We start from the raw sequence: 16,565 nt of genomic DNA, 5'->3' as shown, positions 1-16,565 counted from the left end.
CAGTGTGGGGTCAACTTTTGTTGTTGTTATGTCATTTTCAGCCTCATTTGACTTTTCATTATGTTATTTGAGATTTTCTTGGCAAAAATACTTCAGTGGTTTGCTACTCTTTCTCTAGTCCATTTTTATAGATAAAGAAACTGAGGCAAAGAGTTAAGTAGCTTGCTCAGTGTCACACAATGTGGAAGTGTCTGAAGACAGATTTGAATTCAGGAAAATGAATCTTCTTGACACCAGGCCAAGTACTCTGACCTCTATATCACCTAAATGTTTCTCAACTTAAAACCTTAATCCTTGTTAATTTTATGAATGGGTCCTGTTTTCTCTTTTAAATATAATTTGATGAGGGTAGAGATCAGGTCTTCCAATTTTTTTCTGTTAATATCATGACCTCACCAAACCTTCAGGCAACTTGAACATAAAATTCCTATTTCTTTGGTACCCATCTCCTTGCTGTCCCTATTATTACCATGCTAGTGCCTTTTTCTTATGTTCTTCCTGACTAGAATAACTTTTTTATTTTATCTGCTTATTCAAAAGACTCAGTTTCCCTTCTGTGTCCTACAGGAAATTTGAATTTGACTTGTCAATAATAATTGATCCCCCCCAACCTGAATCCAACACCACAGAATTTTTAGATGCTAATCCTTCATTTGGTACTTGGTATGCAATGCCTTATTTACAGTACTCAGGACAATGTGTATAGTAAATGAAGGAATGTGGTTCAACTGCTTCACTTGGCCTTGCATTTAGACCTGTCATTTGCATCTCTCCTTTCCAGTCAGGGTGTTGAGAGGGTTGAAGCTTTATCCACCTAGCCTCTACATAGCTTCTATGTCATTATTTTCACATTATTTTGGGGTTTGTGGATACAGTATCGCAGTTCAGGACATAATAGAAGCTAAAAGGATATTCCAAAATTACCAACATATTGTCTAGAATTATGGACTATAAATCTGCTCCAGGGCAAAAAGGGAATTTGACTCTGATCCAGAAAAAGCAAATCAATATAAACCTGAGCACTCTCTGCTGGATTTTGTTGGTTGCCCAGCTAGATGTGTTGGCAATTAAAGAGGTTGAGACTAAACTTAAAACAGAAAAACTTACTCTTCATTATATGATAATAACTAACTCAAAAGCTAAAGCTCAGCATATGGTATCAGAATAGAGCTCAACAACCACAAAAGAATGGAGATATCTGGCAGAGAAAATGTAATAACCAGCAAATTGCTTAGACCTCACTCAGATGAGACAATGAAGCATTCAGTAGTGATTCAATATCCAGTCAATCAACAAATATTTTTAAGAGTTTTCTATTTATGAAACACTGAGAATGCAAGGACAGGATTCAAGTAATTCTTGTTCTCAGAGGAGTTATGTATGGTTAAACAGTATGTACACAAATAAATAAATATAAAATATGTTGAAAGTAAATAAATGTGATTTTTAAAGGAGTGAGGAATCAACAGCACATCAGGGGTGAGAAAAAGTTTCATATCACAGGTAGGGCTTTAGATGATCTTTGAAGGAAACTAGGGGGTTCCGAAATATGTTAATGAGGAGATAGTACTTTCTAGGCATAGAGAACAGCCTTTACAAAGACATATTGATAGAAATGGAAGATTATGTGTGAGAAACAATGATTCTTCCTCTTTATTGTATGTGTATTTTGAGAATGGTCACATAGGTTTATGGGAAGTAGTGATGTTTTATTACTATTTTTCTAAGTATGTTGGTTCATTAAATGCTTTTGCTGACAATGAATTCTATAATCTGGCTAGCCAGTAAATAAAAACATTGCAGTGGGGGCTCATGAGCAGATACAGACTAAAAGAAGAGCAAAATTCATAGAGAGCAGAAGTCAACCACAGACATCAACTCTTGACACTGAGGACCGAAGATAAACTGAATTGCTAAAAGTTACACAGAAAGTAAGTAGAGAGCTGGGATATTAGTCCGTGTCCTCTGAAGCCAAATTCAGTTCATTTTCCATGGTACTATTTATTCCTACAAGGAATCTGGTGGTACATCAATGCTCTACATTTCAAAAAAAAACCCAAAGATATGGATATAAATGATAAGCTTATTTAGTATTAGACCTGCACTTGAAATCTTTCTACCCTTTTGGAAACTGCCAAAGATTTTATTTCAGTAACATTAAAATTATTTAGAAATTATTAAATGCCTATGAAGTTTACTTGTCTCCTATCTATCACCTTCAAGTCCATCAACCACACATCTGCCTGAATAAGTTTCCTGATGCTCCTTACTGTCATGTCATTCCACTACTAAAAATTCTTCAGTCTCTCCCTTTTTTCCCAACAAATAAATTTCTGACCATGGCATTAGAGAATCTATACTGAGTCTCTCTAAGTCTACTAAGGCTCTCTGCAATCTGACTCATTTTACCTCTGACTAGCTTTTCTTCAAACTAATCCCCTGTATGTACTCTATATTGTAACTAGACTTAATTGTACTATTTTCTGATCCTGCTTTCTGTCTCCAAGACTTTACTGACAGTTCCCTATCTGGAATGGACAATTTACCCCCAATTCCTCCATTAAAATCCTTCTTTCTTTCCAAACCCCAACTCAAATGCTACCTTCTCTACAATCATTCCCTAATCTCCTTTCCATCTCAGGGGACAGTGATCTCGCCCTCCTCCATTTTCTCATTGCATCATTACCTAAAACTCCTCTTAGCACAAATCTCCCTCTCTTTAGTATCCTTTATATGTATATATATATGACTTTATCCCATTAGACTGTAAATTCTTTGGAAGGAGGATACACATAAAATATATCTTTGAATTCTACTCCTAAATCCTGAATTGAGTACATATTATACATTTAATAAATGCTTCACTAAATTGAATAAATTGCAAATAGAAAATACTAGTATTCAGTGAATAAGACAATACATAGCAGGTATTCAATCCATACTTACTGAAGTAGACTGAAAAGAATTTATACCCCATAACTAAAGATGATCCACTGTAGGTTTGCAGTAATATTGGCTAAATTTGTGTTATACCCATAGTGCACTAAGAAACATACTTGCCACAATTCTTGAACCCAAAGAGATTATAATATGGAAAAGACCTATTAACTCACATATATGCCTAGGGGAAAAGAAAGAAAGAAAAATGCTGTCTGCCAGAGTCAGGTAATTAAATTTAGAGCATCTTAAGAGAAGTGCAAAAATATTTGAAAAATTTCAGAGTTCAAAACATATGGGTTACTTTTTGTCAATTAAGTTTCCATTCTCCCAGTTTTACCTATAGAATCCAAAGATTCCTAGTCTGTAGTGAATGGCCACCAATACAACATTCTCAAGAGCTGAGAGGTATGACCCATCTACAGTTGAAGCAGCACCCATCAATAATCGTCCTCCATGGATCCACACCATTACCTGGAGAATAAGAGAATAATCTTATTGGTCACATCATTCCTGAGGCCAAATTACTGAATCTAGAGATGACATTGGAGATGTGAGGGCAAAATGGAATGGTAATTGGACCAGAGGGCAGGAAAAACTAAATCCTAATTTAGACTCTTCTATTAACTTACTATGTGATTTGATGAAACTCACTTCTAAGTTGACTGTCTAAAAGGAAGAAGGAAGAATTTGATTAAATAATCTTTAATGCCCTCTATAACCCTGAATTTTTGACTCTGTATTTCCTTTGATAGAGTATCACATTTTTTTCCCATCCCAGAGAAACTATACATGCACATTTAATGGGGGGGATCTTAACCGTTTTTTAGGGGGAGTATCATGAACTCCACTGGCAGTTTGAGGAAACATGTGAAATTGTTATCAGAATTATGTTTTTAAAGGCATAAAATAAAACATAAACTTATTCCCTCCAAACCAATGATTTTGAAATAAAGATCTATCCCCCCACATTAACATTGACATTCACAGGCTCCCTGACAATTATCAGGCATTCAAAGATGTCTTGGGAGGAAAGAAGGGAAGACATTCTGCAATAAAGAAAAGTAACCAAGATGATGAAAGTCCTCAAAAAAAAACATGAGGACTGTCTGAAGGAAAAAGCACTTGAGTTAGAGTAGGATCCAAGAACTGAACCAAAATGGCAGAAAGAGATGAGCATTTTTTTTCTGAGATCCTTTAAACTAATTTTTTAATCAACTTTTTAAAAATTTCTCAAAATATCTCCTGAGTAGAATAACAAAAAATTAATTGAAGTATTTCATGTTTTCAACAGAGCAGTTTAGGAACCTAAAGACACTTGGATGGGGGCTTGATTAGGAACTTGAGTTGTGAGACCTGGGGGTTGTGGCAGTAGCAGTAGAAACACTAAGGGCAGCCAAGGACTATATATGTAGTCAGAAAGATATTAGAGAAGACCTCTGTGCTAATGATGGGAGGGTTAGAACCATTTGGAAGTCCCTTCTCCCATAACCTAGTTCTTAGTTGTAGTTGCAGAATGAAGAGGACTGATGAGATCTGCTCCCAATGAATAAAGATTCTGTGTAGCTAAGGATAAGACCATGAACTGGGAGGATAGTGACTGAAACTCTCCCCAGGTCATACCACTTGGAAGCACCAAAAACCTTATAGGTCCCCAGATATAGCTACATGCTAGACTCACACCTAGACTCTCTGGATACCTAGACTTCTTAGAAGTGTCCTAATAATGATAAAGTTCTTATGAGTTAAATGAAATGGCCAAAATTTTCATGTTGATGGAACACTCCAGTTAAATCCTCCAACATTTCCCTCCAAATTTAAATAAACCTCTCAATTTGAATTCTGGCATGGCATAGTCCACAGAAGGTTGGATTGAGGCATATTTTCAACCCAGGATAACATAGGAGGTCAAAAGGAGAGGTCTGGTGATACTGGGTTGTGGGCTTGACAGTAGTACATGGCAGCAAGGATACCAGTTATAGGCCTTATGACATAATAATGATTACATTAGCAGTTTGTAGAACTCTCAAAACCCAAAGATGGTAAAATGAATGGGCAATTGGTCAAAAAAAATGCAGGGTCTCCTAGACACAGACCTGGACATTGTTTGGTGATTCTATTGCTCATTACCCAGTTCTAGGTCACAGTTCCAGAGCTGATTTTCTGACTTCAAGGGAGTTGAGCCCCTACTTGAGTAAAGACCAGAGCACTGACCAATAGAGGAGTGACTATACCTCTCCCAGATCTCCCAGGTCTCACCACTTTGGAAAAACCAAAAATCTTATAGACTTTAAATAACTAGCTGTGAAAACAGCAGAGTTAAAAAGCCAGAAGCTTGAGACAGTGATTGCTTCACCTAGGAAATCAAAGTGCAACTCTAATGTAAAGTCCAAAGTCAATAAATGGAATGAGAAACTATAGCCAAAAGAGAAATCTCACTATAAAAAGTTTCTAAGGTAGCAATGAAGAACAAGACACGAATTCAGAAAAAAGGCAATAGGGAAACATTTACAAGCAAAGCATCAAAAAAAATATAGATTGATCAAAAGTCTAACAAGAATTGTAAAAAAAGCTAAAGAAAGCAACAAAACAAGCAAAAAAGAATGATTTTTAAAAATCAAATAGAAGTGGTAAATGAAAAACTGGGAAAATAGAGCAATGCAAGAGAATTATGAAAAAAGAATTAACAGTTTCATAAAAATGCACAAAACTTCAGTGATACAAATAACTTCTTAAAAAGCAGAATTATAAGGCACACAATCTTGCTTAAGAAAATAATTCCTTAAAAGTTGGAATTGGACAATTGGAGCCTAATATCTACAAGAGATATAAGATACAATAAAACCAAATCAAAAGAATGAAAAAATGTAGAATATTCTATTAGAAATACAACTGTCCTAGAAAAGAGATTGAGGACAAATGAAAATTATTTGATTACCTGAAAGTCATGATTTAAAAAAAAATAAAAGCCTAGACATCATATTTCAAGAGATTATAAAGAAAAACTTTCCCCAGGATCCTAGAAGACAAAATAGAAAACAAAGAATTTGTTGATCACTTCCTGAAAGAGATCCCAAAATGAAAACTCCCAAGAATATTGTAACCAAATTCTAGAACTCTCAGATCAAGGAGAAAATAATGAAAGCTGAGAGAAATTTCAGAAGCTAGCACAATAAAAAATTGTAATATGCTATTCCAGAAGCAAAGAGCTAGAATAACAACCAAGAATACTTTATCCAGTAAAATGGAGTCAACCCTTCAGAAGGAAAATAATTAATTTTGATGAAATAGAGAACTTTAAAGAATTCCTGATGAAAAGATGAACTGAATAGAAAATTTGACATTCAAACACAAGAATCAAGAAAATCCTAAAAAGGAAAATATGAAAGAGAAATTATAAGAGTATACATTACTATATGGGAAGATAATCCAACTCCTAAGAACTTAAACATTAATATACCATTATTGGGAGGCTCTATTGGCAGAGGTCAGGGATGTGAGTTAATTAAGTTGAAATAATCTTTAAAAAAAGGAATGGAGGAGTAAGAAAAAGGAATGGGAAAAGGAGAAAGTCTGAGGAAGGAAAGAGGCATACAAGAAAATTTTTTACAGTAAGGAGGGATGCTTGTAGGTAAATATATAGAGAAAGAGATGGATAGATGGATGGATGAAGAGACTGCTAAATAAAAATTTAGTTATATATTTTACCTAATAGGGAAGCAGGAGGGGAAGGGGTTAAAAGAAGAGAGGGGCTGATAAGAGGGAACAAGTATTAAGGTAGGTAAAATTATTTTTGCTTTCCTCGTTTGCTATAAACTAACAAATCCAAAGGACAACCCAAACTATAAACTTCTTACCAGTAACTTTGTCTTTGCTGTCAGATCAGCCAAGGTATAAATGTTCAGGTACAAACAGTCTTCAGAAATTTTCAAGGAAATTTCATTCAGTCTGCTGGAAACTTTCGACATGAGATCCCTTCTAACTGGATTCTAGGCACACCTGTGCAATGGGAAATCACTTCTTTTTAACTTCATCTTAGGAAAGTATACTTGAAGATCACAGGATCACTGCTCAGAAGTTTTGGAGCCTGGTAGGATTCTTAGAGATCACTTAGTCAAACACATTCATTTTACAATGAGGAAACTGAGATCCAGAAAGTCACATAGGCAGTAACACAGTCAGGATTTTAACTCAGGTCCATTGACTCTTCCACCCCAATTCTACTGCTCTCCTTCAGAAACTGTACTTCACCTTTTCACCTTCTAAGGAAGAACTGACAAAGGATTTTGAATACTTTTCAAAAAAATTTTTTAAGTTTATAAAAGATCCTATCTACTTTTTGTTTGGACATATTTCTCCTCTTGAAAATGAGGAATAAATCTAGATGATTTTAAGTCCTTTTTCAATCCAGGCTTTCTATGAATAAACTGTTTCTGTTCTTAGGAAAAATAGAATGGAAAAAATGGGAAGAGTTATAATAAGGCAGATGGTCTATGGAAATTATCCTGATTTTTAAAACACTGACATTCTTTTAGGGTCAAATGCAAAACTGTGACCCTAAAGCTTCTCCAAATTGCACTAGGAGTCTTCCTGGCTCTCACAATCTGGATCTTCTCTTTGTAGGGTAAGTGAGAAAAAACAAAAAATTGAATAACTCAAAGTCAGAGTTATGGAACAGGAGAGACTATGTTGCAATCATGATTCTTATTCCAAAGTGTTTTCTTCCAAAACAATTATTTTAAAGTCATCGAGCCCTGGATGTCAATAGAGAAGCTGTTATATAATTGAATGTAGTTTTGGCATGAGAGAAGAATGGAGGAAAAGGACAATCTTGCCAAGCAATGTATTCCTGGGGATTTGTTTGATTGTAATTAAGTAAAGTAGATATTAATTAAGTAGATAAAGCAGTCACAAAAGCATCTAAGATGGGGATTGCAGTACGTCTTTTCTTTGATCAGCTGTAGCTTAGGTTTCCAAGGGAGGTGGCTTACTTTATAGCTCAGAATCATTTCACTATGAAAACCTGAGATGTTCCACTCTAACCCAACAATTTTAAATGAGTGGGTTAGGTATGAGAAGAAATAGGAATGTTTCAAGTGGGGAAGAGGAGATATACAAAACAATTATGGAATGATTTCATGCTCCTAGAATAGCAAAAAATAATATAAGAATCAGGAGATACTTCTCTTTATTAGGAGATAATGATTTTCTTTATTTGAAACCCTCCCCTCTCCAGAAAAAAAAATCTAAAGACTGATGACTTACATAGGTGGGTGTGTAGTAGTTTTCTTCACATAGTCCCAGGACTCAGGCAGTTGGGGTGGAGCAAATCTTAGATCTCTAAGAGGGGCTTTGGCAAAGGAGACTCCCAGGAAAACATTGACAGATTTGTCAAATTTTTGTAGTATCACTTGTTTGCCTTGGACTTTCCCATATTCAGTATCCACTATTCAGGTGCTGCGTACTGCGGCCCTGTGCAATGTTCAGAGAAGAAAAAATGATTTCACTTGAGGAGACAACATGGAAGAACAGAATTTATATTAAAATAGGAATCAGGATTCTTGAGTATGTAAGTATATCTTGTATATTAACTGAGTAACCTTGGAAAAACAATGAAAGTTCTCTGAATCTTCCGTTCATCACCTATAAGTGGAAAGTAACAGTAGTTCCCTATTGGATTGTTTTGAACAGCAAATAGAAATGAAATTGCCATACAAAAATAATAATAGTAAATCACATTTAAACTTTCATATTTGCAAAAAAATTGCAAAGAAGTAAACAAGAAAAATAGTACTATCATCTCATTTTTATAGTTGGGAAAACTGAGGAATATAGAAGTGACTTATTCAAAGTCATAAAACTTTAAATGTCTCCATTTTTAAAAATGAATTTTAATTGAAAACTTTATTTTCACATTATCAGAGTTTCTCCCAGTACTCTTTCTCAATTTCCTCTCAGTTATCTCTTATAAAAAATATTTTAAAGAAAACATAAAAGAATATATACATCAGTAAAATCAACCATTATATCAAAAAAGTCTGAAAAAAATGAATAGCAGCACATCTAAGAGCCTTTCACTTCTGTAAAACAATAGGATATGGATATCTTCTCTTTTTCTACTTGGGATAATACTTATTCTTTGTAATTTCACAACTTTTTTAATTTTTATTTTAATTTTCTTAATGTTTGCTATTGTCATTTACATTGTTTTAGTGATTACATATATTGCTTTCTTTTAGTCTTTACTTCACTCTGCCTCAGATTGTGTAAATCTTTTCAAGCTTCTCAGTATTCACCAAAATTCATGAGCTATTTCTTCTTAGTGTTGGGTTTCTTTTTTAGGTTTATGCAAGGCAAATGCAGTTAAGTGGCTTGCCCAAAGCCACACAGCTAGGTAATAATTGTCTGAGGTCAGATTTGAACTCAATACTCCTGACTCCAGGGCCGGTGCTCTATCCACTGCATCACCTAGCTACCCCCTTATTATTGTTTTTTTAAAAATAATTCCAGTTTATTGAGAATCCGCCAGCTTCAATTTGACCTGGAATGTTAGGCAACTTCTTCTTTAATAATATTTTATTTTTCCTAATTATGTGTAAAAACAATTTATTTTTAAAACCTTGAAGTTCTGAATTCTCTCCCTTCTTCCTTGCCTCCATTCTCCTCTCCCTGAGGCAATAAATAATCTGATATATGTTAAATGTGTACAATCATGCAAACCATATTTCCACATTACTCATGTTGTGGAAAAAGACAAAATGAAAAAAAAAGTGAAAAATACTATACTTCAAATGACTTTCAGACTCTATCAGTTCTTTTTCTAGAGGTGGAAGAATTTATCATCATAGTATTTTTAGAATTGTTTTGGATCATTGAATTGTTGCAAATAGCTAAGTTATTCACAATTGGTTATTATACAATGTTGTATTTTTTCCTGCTTTTGCTCACTTCATTTTACCTCCTGTTCATGTTCAGCTTTCTAGGTTTTCTGAAATCATCCTGTTCATCATTTCTTATATCACAATAATATTCTATGACAATTAGATACCAACTTGTTCAATCCTTACTCAGTTAATGTGCATCCTCTAAAGTTCTAATTCTTTGCTATGCTTAAAAGAGCTTCCAGAAATTTTTTCTTTCAAGTTTTTTTTTGCAAGGCAAATGGGGTTAAGTGGCTTGCCCAAGGCCACACAGCTAGGTAATTATTAAGTGTCTGAGACCGGATTTGAACCCAGGTACTCCTGACTCCAGGGCTGGTGCTTTATCCACTGTGCCACCTAGCTGCTCCTCCAGAAATATTTTTATAAAAAATAAGTCCTTCCCTGAAACTTTAAAATGTTTTTGTTTTATTTTGTTTTGTTTTCTTTGAGATACGGACTTAGTAGTGGTATTATTTAGTCGAAGAACATGTATACATTTATTGCCCTTTGGGCATAGCTCCAAATTGCTCCCCAGAAGGGTTAGATAAGTTCACAATTTCACCAACGGGGCATTAAAGTATTTCCACTAACATTTATCATTTTCTTTTTCTGACAAATTAATCAATCTGGTATGTGGTGTATTTTTAAATGACTAAAGATAGTTTTGATTTCTTATTCTGAAAACTGTTCATTTATATTTTTTGATCATTTCTCAATTAAGTAATGATTTGGATTCTTGTAAATTTGACTCGGTTCTCTATGTAGTTGAGAAACTATATAGTTTCTATGAGTTTCTTTCTGTTAAAAAAACAGTTTTCTACTTTCCTCCTACTTTTGGTTGCATTATTTTTGTTTTTACAAAGCTTCATCAATTTAATGTAACAAAAATTATTGCTTATATTTTATAATACTTTCTCTCTTCTTCAACATCGTCCTTTTTGAGTGGTTCCATGAAAGCTTTCTTCTCTTCCACAGTCTTGACCTAGTCATGACCAAATTTGAAGGTGGAATCAATATTCTTCAAGGCAATCTTCTTTGGGGCATGACATTTAATATGCACCAGAAGAAACTTTCACAGGAGAGAGTCCTAATTTGTCCCAGTGACACAGTTTTTGAACATGATCAAAGACATTGTTCACTTCCCCATAGTGGACAAAGCCTTCTAGAGAATTAATGCTCATATCAGACAAGTGATAATCAGTGAATGAGTTATTTTTTTGATCAGTTTCCCATCCTTGATCTAGTAACCCTGGCTAATTTTGTTTTGTTGATCTTGGAACAATGGTGGTAGACTTTCTGACCAGATTGAGCCATAGTGAAAGCCACCTAGTCAGGATGCCAAATTTCAATAAGCACCACCTTAGGAAAGCCTTGGTTGGTTTATCAGAACAGTTTCTTTATGTTCCAGCAACTAGTGACATCTTAACTCCTGTCTATGTTCACTGGAATGACATCAATTATTTCATCCTGCCCATACACATGGGGCATGAGAACTGGCTTTTCTAGATTCTTATAGTTCAGTCAGTTTCTCAAATATACTACTGCCATTCACCTGGATTTCAATCAAGTAAGACTTCTTTTTCCTCAGATTGAATAGGAACATCTGGTTGCAGGTAATTAGTTAGATAACCTGGTGGTATTTCTTCATTCTATTGAAGTCTGTCTCCAAATGCTTCTTGCTGACTTCGTCTTGCCACTTTTTGCAGCACTTGATGAAGAACTTCTTCTTGGATGTATGGCAGTTCTCATAGAAACACCCTTATGCTCATCTCTGATTTGCTCTGTAAAGTTTATTTTGAAATTCTGGAAGTCCATGATGCCTGCGATGACTCCACAATGGTTATGGTTTCAACTTCCTTCTACTTCACCTTTGAACCAACTATCAGTTGCTGTAATAATGCCTGCCTTATAGTTCAGAAAGGCTGTTAGGTGAATGGGCATGGTGGGATCATCTTTGTGGAAGCTCTTTTACCTTTCTCCATTGTCTGGTACTTTACTTTTGAGGTAGGAAGTCCAGAGGCCCATGCTTAGGAACAGAGAATGTCCAGTGGGACATGCTACTTTTGCTCCTGTGACCATTGGCTACTGGCCAAATGAAATGGGAGAGAGCCATATTCATTATTTCCTTTTTTTAAATTCGTCTTCCTATTATTTTATTTTTTTAAAGTATTTTGTTTTTGTTTTCTTAAGATTTTATTTATTTTGAGTTTTACAATTCCCCCCCCCCCCATTCTTGCTTCTTTCCCCCACCCCCCCACCCCCCACAGAAAGCATTCTGTTCATCTTCAAATTGTTTCCATGGTAAACACTGATCTAAGTTGAATGTGATGAGAGAGAAATCATATCCTTAAGGAAGAAAAATGAAGTATAAGAGAGCAAAATTATATAATAAGATAATAGATTTTTTTCTGATTTGAAAGTAATAGTCTTTGTTCTTTGTTCAAAGTACACAATTCTTTCTCTGGATACAGATAGTATTTTCCATTGCAGATAGCCCAGAATAGTCCCTGGTTGTTGCACTGATAAAATGAGCAAGATTGATCATCACCACCATGTTGCTGTTAGGGTGTACAATGTTTTTCAGAATCTGCTCATCTCACTCAGCATCAGTTCATGCAAATCCCTCCAGGCTGTTCTGAAATTCCACACCTCCTGGTTTCTAATAGAACAATAGTGTTCCATGACATACATATACTACAGTTTGTTAAGCTATTCCCCAATTGAAGAACAATCATTTAATTTCCAATTCTTTGCCTCCACAAACAGGGCTGCTATGAATATTAATGTACAAGTGATGTTTTTATATTTTTTTCATAATCTCTTCAGGGTATAGACCTGGTAGTGGTATTGCTGGATCAAAGGGTATGCACATTTTTGTTGCCCTTGGGTATAATTCCAAATTGCTCTCCAGAAAGGTTAGATGAGTTCACAGCTCCACCAACAATGCATTAATGTCCCAGATTGCCTGCATCCCTAACAACATTGATTATTACTGTCCATGTTGGCCAGTCTGAGAGGTGTGAGGTAGTATCTCAGAAATGCTTTATTTTTGCATTTCTCTAATAAGTAATAATTTGGAGCAATTTTGATTATGAATTGCTTTGATTTCCTCAGCTGTGAATTGCCTTTGCATATCCTTTGACAATTTGTCAATTGAGGAATGGCTTCTTTTTTTTGAAAATTTGACTCAGTTCTCTGTATATTTTAGAAATGAGTCCTTTGTCACAAATACTAGTTGCAAAAATTGTTTCCCAATTTACTAAATTTCTTTTGATCTTGGTTACAGTGGTTTTGTCTGTGCAAAAGCTTTACAATTTAGTTTGTTTTCAGTGATGTTCTCCATCTCTTCCTTGATCATAAACTGCTTCTGTTTCCATAGATCTGACAGGTAAACTACATCTTGATCTTCCGGTTTGCTTGTAATTTTGTTTTGTTTTTTTATGTTTAAATCCTGTATCCATTTGGATCTTATCTTGGTATAGGGTGTGAAGTGTTGGTGTTGGTCTAATCTAAGTTTCTTCCATACTAACTTCCAATTATCTCAGCAGTTTTTATTGAAAAGAGAGTTTTTATTCCAATAGGTGAACTCTTTGGGTTTATAGCAGATTACTATAATCATTTCCTGCTATTGCACCTAGTCTATTCCATCGGTCCACCACTCTATTTCTTAGCCAATACCAGACAGTTTTGATGACTGATGCTTTATAATATAATTTAGATCCGTTGAAGCTAAGCCACCTTCTTTTGTACTTTTTTTCATTGAATCCCTGGAAATTCTGACTTTTTATTTCTCCATATAAATTTACTTATAACTTTTTCTAACTCATTAAAGTAATTTTTTTTTTTGGAATTTTGATTGGTAAGACACTAAGCAAGTAGTTTAGCTTAGGTAGAATTGTCATTTTTAATATATTAGCTTGACCTATCCATGAACAGTTGGTGTTTGCTCAGTTATTTAAATCAGATTTTATTTGTGTGAAAAGTGTTTTGCAATTGTTTTCAAAAAGTTTTTGAGTCTTCCTTGGCAAATAGACTCCCAGGTATTTTATATTGTCTGAGGTTACTTTGAATGGGATTTCTCTTTCTAGCTCTTTCTGTTGTATCTTGCTAGTCATATATAGAAGTGTTGAGGATTTATGAGGGTTTATTTTATATCCTGCTACTTTACTAAAGTTGCTAATTATTTCTAGTAGTTTTTTAGATGATTTTTTTGGATTCTCTAGGTATAACATCATGTCATCTGCAAAGAATGAGAGCTTTGTCTCTTCCATCCCAATTCTAATTCCTTCAATTTCTTTTTCTTCTCTTATTGCTGAAGCTAACATTTCTAACACAATATTAAATAGTAGTGGTGATAATGAGCATTCTTGTTAAACAACTGATCTTATTGGGAATGCCTCAAGCCTATCCCCTTTGCATATAATGCCTGCTGATGATTTCAGATAGATATTTCTTATTATTCTAAGGAACTAACCATTTATTCCTATATTCTTTAGTGTTTTTAGTAGTAATGAATGATGTATTTTGTCAAAAACTTTTCAGCATCTATTGCTATAATCATATGATTTCAAATGGGTATGTTATTGATATATTTAATTATACTAACAGTTTTCCTAATATTGAACCAACCCTGCATTCCTGGTATAAATCCTACTTGATCATAATGTATTATCCTAGTGATAACTTATTGAATAAATTATAGAAAGAAGAAATCAATGACCATAATGTACTATCCTAGTGATAACTTGTTGTAATCATTTTACTAAGATTTTATTTAAGATTTTTGCATCTAGATTCATCAAGGAGATAGGTCTATAATTTTCTTTCTCTGTTTGAACTTTTCCTGGTTTAGGTATCAGCACCATATTGGTATCAAAGAAATAGGTAGAGTTCCGTCTTCATCTATTTTTCCAAAGAGTTTATATAGAAGTGGAACCAATTGTTTCTTAAATGTCTGATAGAATGCACTTCTGAATCCATCTGGTCCTGGAGATTTTTTTTTTCTTAGAGAGATCAATAATGGCTTGTTGAATTTCTTTTTCTGAGATAGCATTATTTAGGTTTTTAATTTCCTCTTCATTTAATCTGGGCAACTTATATTTTTGTAAATATTCATCCATTTCATTTAGATTGTCAAATGTATTGGCATAGAGTTGGGCAAAATAATTCTGAATTATTACCTTAATTTCCTCCTCAGTGGTGGTGAGTTCACCTTTTTCATTTATGATACTAGCAATGTGATTTTCTTCTTTGTTTTAATCAAATTGACCAGAGGTTTATTAATTTTATTGTTTTTTTTCATAAAACCAGCACTTGGTTTTGTTTATTAGTTCTATAGTTTTTCTGCTTTCAATTTTATTAATTTTCCTTTAATTTTTAGAATTTCTAATTTGGTATTTAATTGGGGGATTTTAATTTGTTCTTTCTCTAATTGTTTTAGTTGCATATTTAGTTCATTGATTTCTTCTTTCTATAATTTATTCATGTAAGTATTTAAAGATATAATATATCCCCTGACAGCCTCCTTGAGTGTATCCCATAGGCTTTGGTATGTTGTTTTACTATTGTCATTATCTAGGATGAAATAATTAATTCTTTCTATAATTTGTTGCTTGATCCACTCATTCTTTAAAATGAGGTTATTTAGTTTCCAATTAGTTCTGGCCCAGAATTACATATGATTTTTATTGCATTTTGATCTGAGAAAGATATATTCACTATTTCTGCCTTTCTGCAATTGATCATTAGGTTTTTATGTCCTAGTAGGGTCAATTTTTTGTGTACCTGCCAGGTACTGCAGAAAAAAAGTATATTCCTTTCTATCCCCATTCAATTTCCTCATAGGTCTAGCATATCTAGGTTTTCTAGCAATCTATTTACCTCCTTAACTTCCTTCTTGTTTATTTTATGATTAGATTTATCTAAATCTGAGAGCTGGAGGTTGAGGTCTCCCACTAGTAGAGTTTGCAGTCTATGTCTTCCTGTAGCTCTTTCAGCTTCTCTAAAAATCTGGATGCTGTACCATTGGGTACATACATATTTAGTATTGAAATTACTTTATTGTCTATGGTACCTTTTAGGAGGATATAGTTTCCTTCCTTATCTATTTTAATGCTATCTATTTTTGCAACTTCTTTGTTTGAGATAAGGATTGCTAGTCCTGCTTTTCTCACTTAAACTGAAGCAAAATATATTTTGCTCCAACATTTTATCTTTACTCTATATGTATCTTTCTGCTTTATATGAGTTTCTTGTAAGCAGCATAATATAGAATTCTGGTTTTTAATCTACTCTGCTATTTGCTTACTTTTTAAGGGAGAGTTGATCCCATTCACATTCAAAATTATAATTATTAACTTTTTATTGGCCTATTTTCCTTCTGTTTGTATTTTTCACCTTTTTCCCCCTTTATCCATATTTCCCAGTGTTTTGTTTCTGAATAATACTGCCTTCAGTGTTTTTGCCCTCTTATATCACCCCCTCCCCTTTCTTTCCCCTTTCCCTTTTCCCCTTCTTCCCTTCCTTCTGTTAGTTCCTCTTTTTCTCCACCTCCCTGTCCCCCCCTTTTCCCCTTTTAATGCTTAAAAGGTCAGATAAGTTTCTTAACTTAATTGAGTATGTCTAAGTTAACTTTAAACCAAATCTGATGAGATGAAGATTCAGGTGGTTCTCATCTCCTCCCTTCTTCCCTTCTATTACAATGGATCT

At 34.1% G+C, this 16,565-nt stretch overlaps 2 pseudogenes; both read right to left on the bottom strand.

The window, feature by feature from the left end:
• LOC141505449 (liver carboxylesterase 1-like) overlaps positions 1-8,387 on the bottom strand; it is a 36,273-nt pseudogene extending 27,886 nt beyond the window's left edge.
• A 2,365-nt stretch (positions 8,388-10,752) lies between these two features.
• LOC141494445 (large ribosomal subunit protein uL3 pseudogene) lies at positions 10,753-11,913 on the bottom strand (annotated as a pseudogene).
• Positions 11,914-16,565: the final 4,652 nt, after the last annotated feature.

The sequence above is a fragment of the Macrotis lagotis genome, chromosome 1, assembly GCF_037893015.1.
Source record: "Macrotis lagotis isolate mMagLag1 chromosome 1, bilby.v1.9.chrom.fasta, whole genome shotgun sequence".
Classification (NCBI taxonomy): Eukaryota; Metazoa; Chordata; class Mammalia; order Peramelemorphia; family Peramelidae; genus Macrotis; species Macrotis lagotis.
This window is presented reverse-complemented; position numbering and strand designations above follow the sequence as displayed.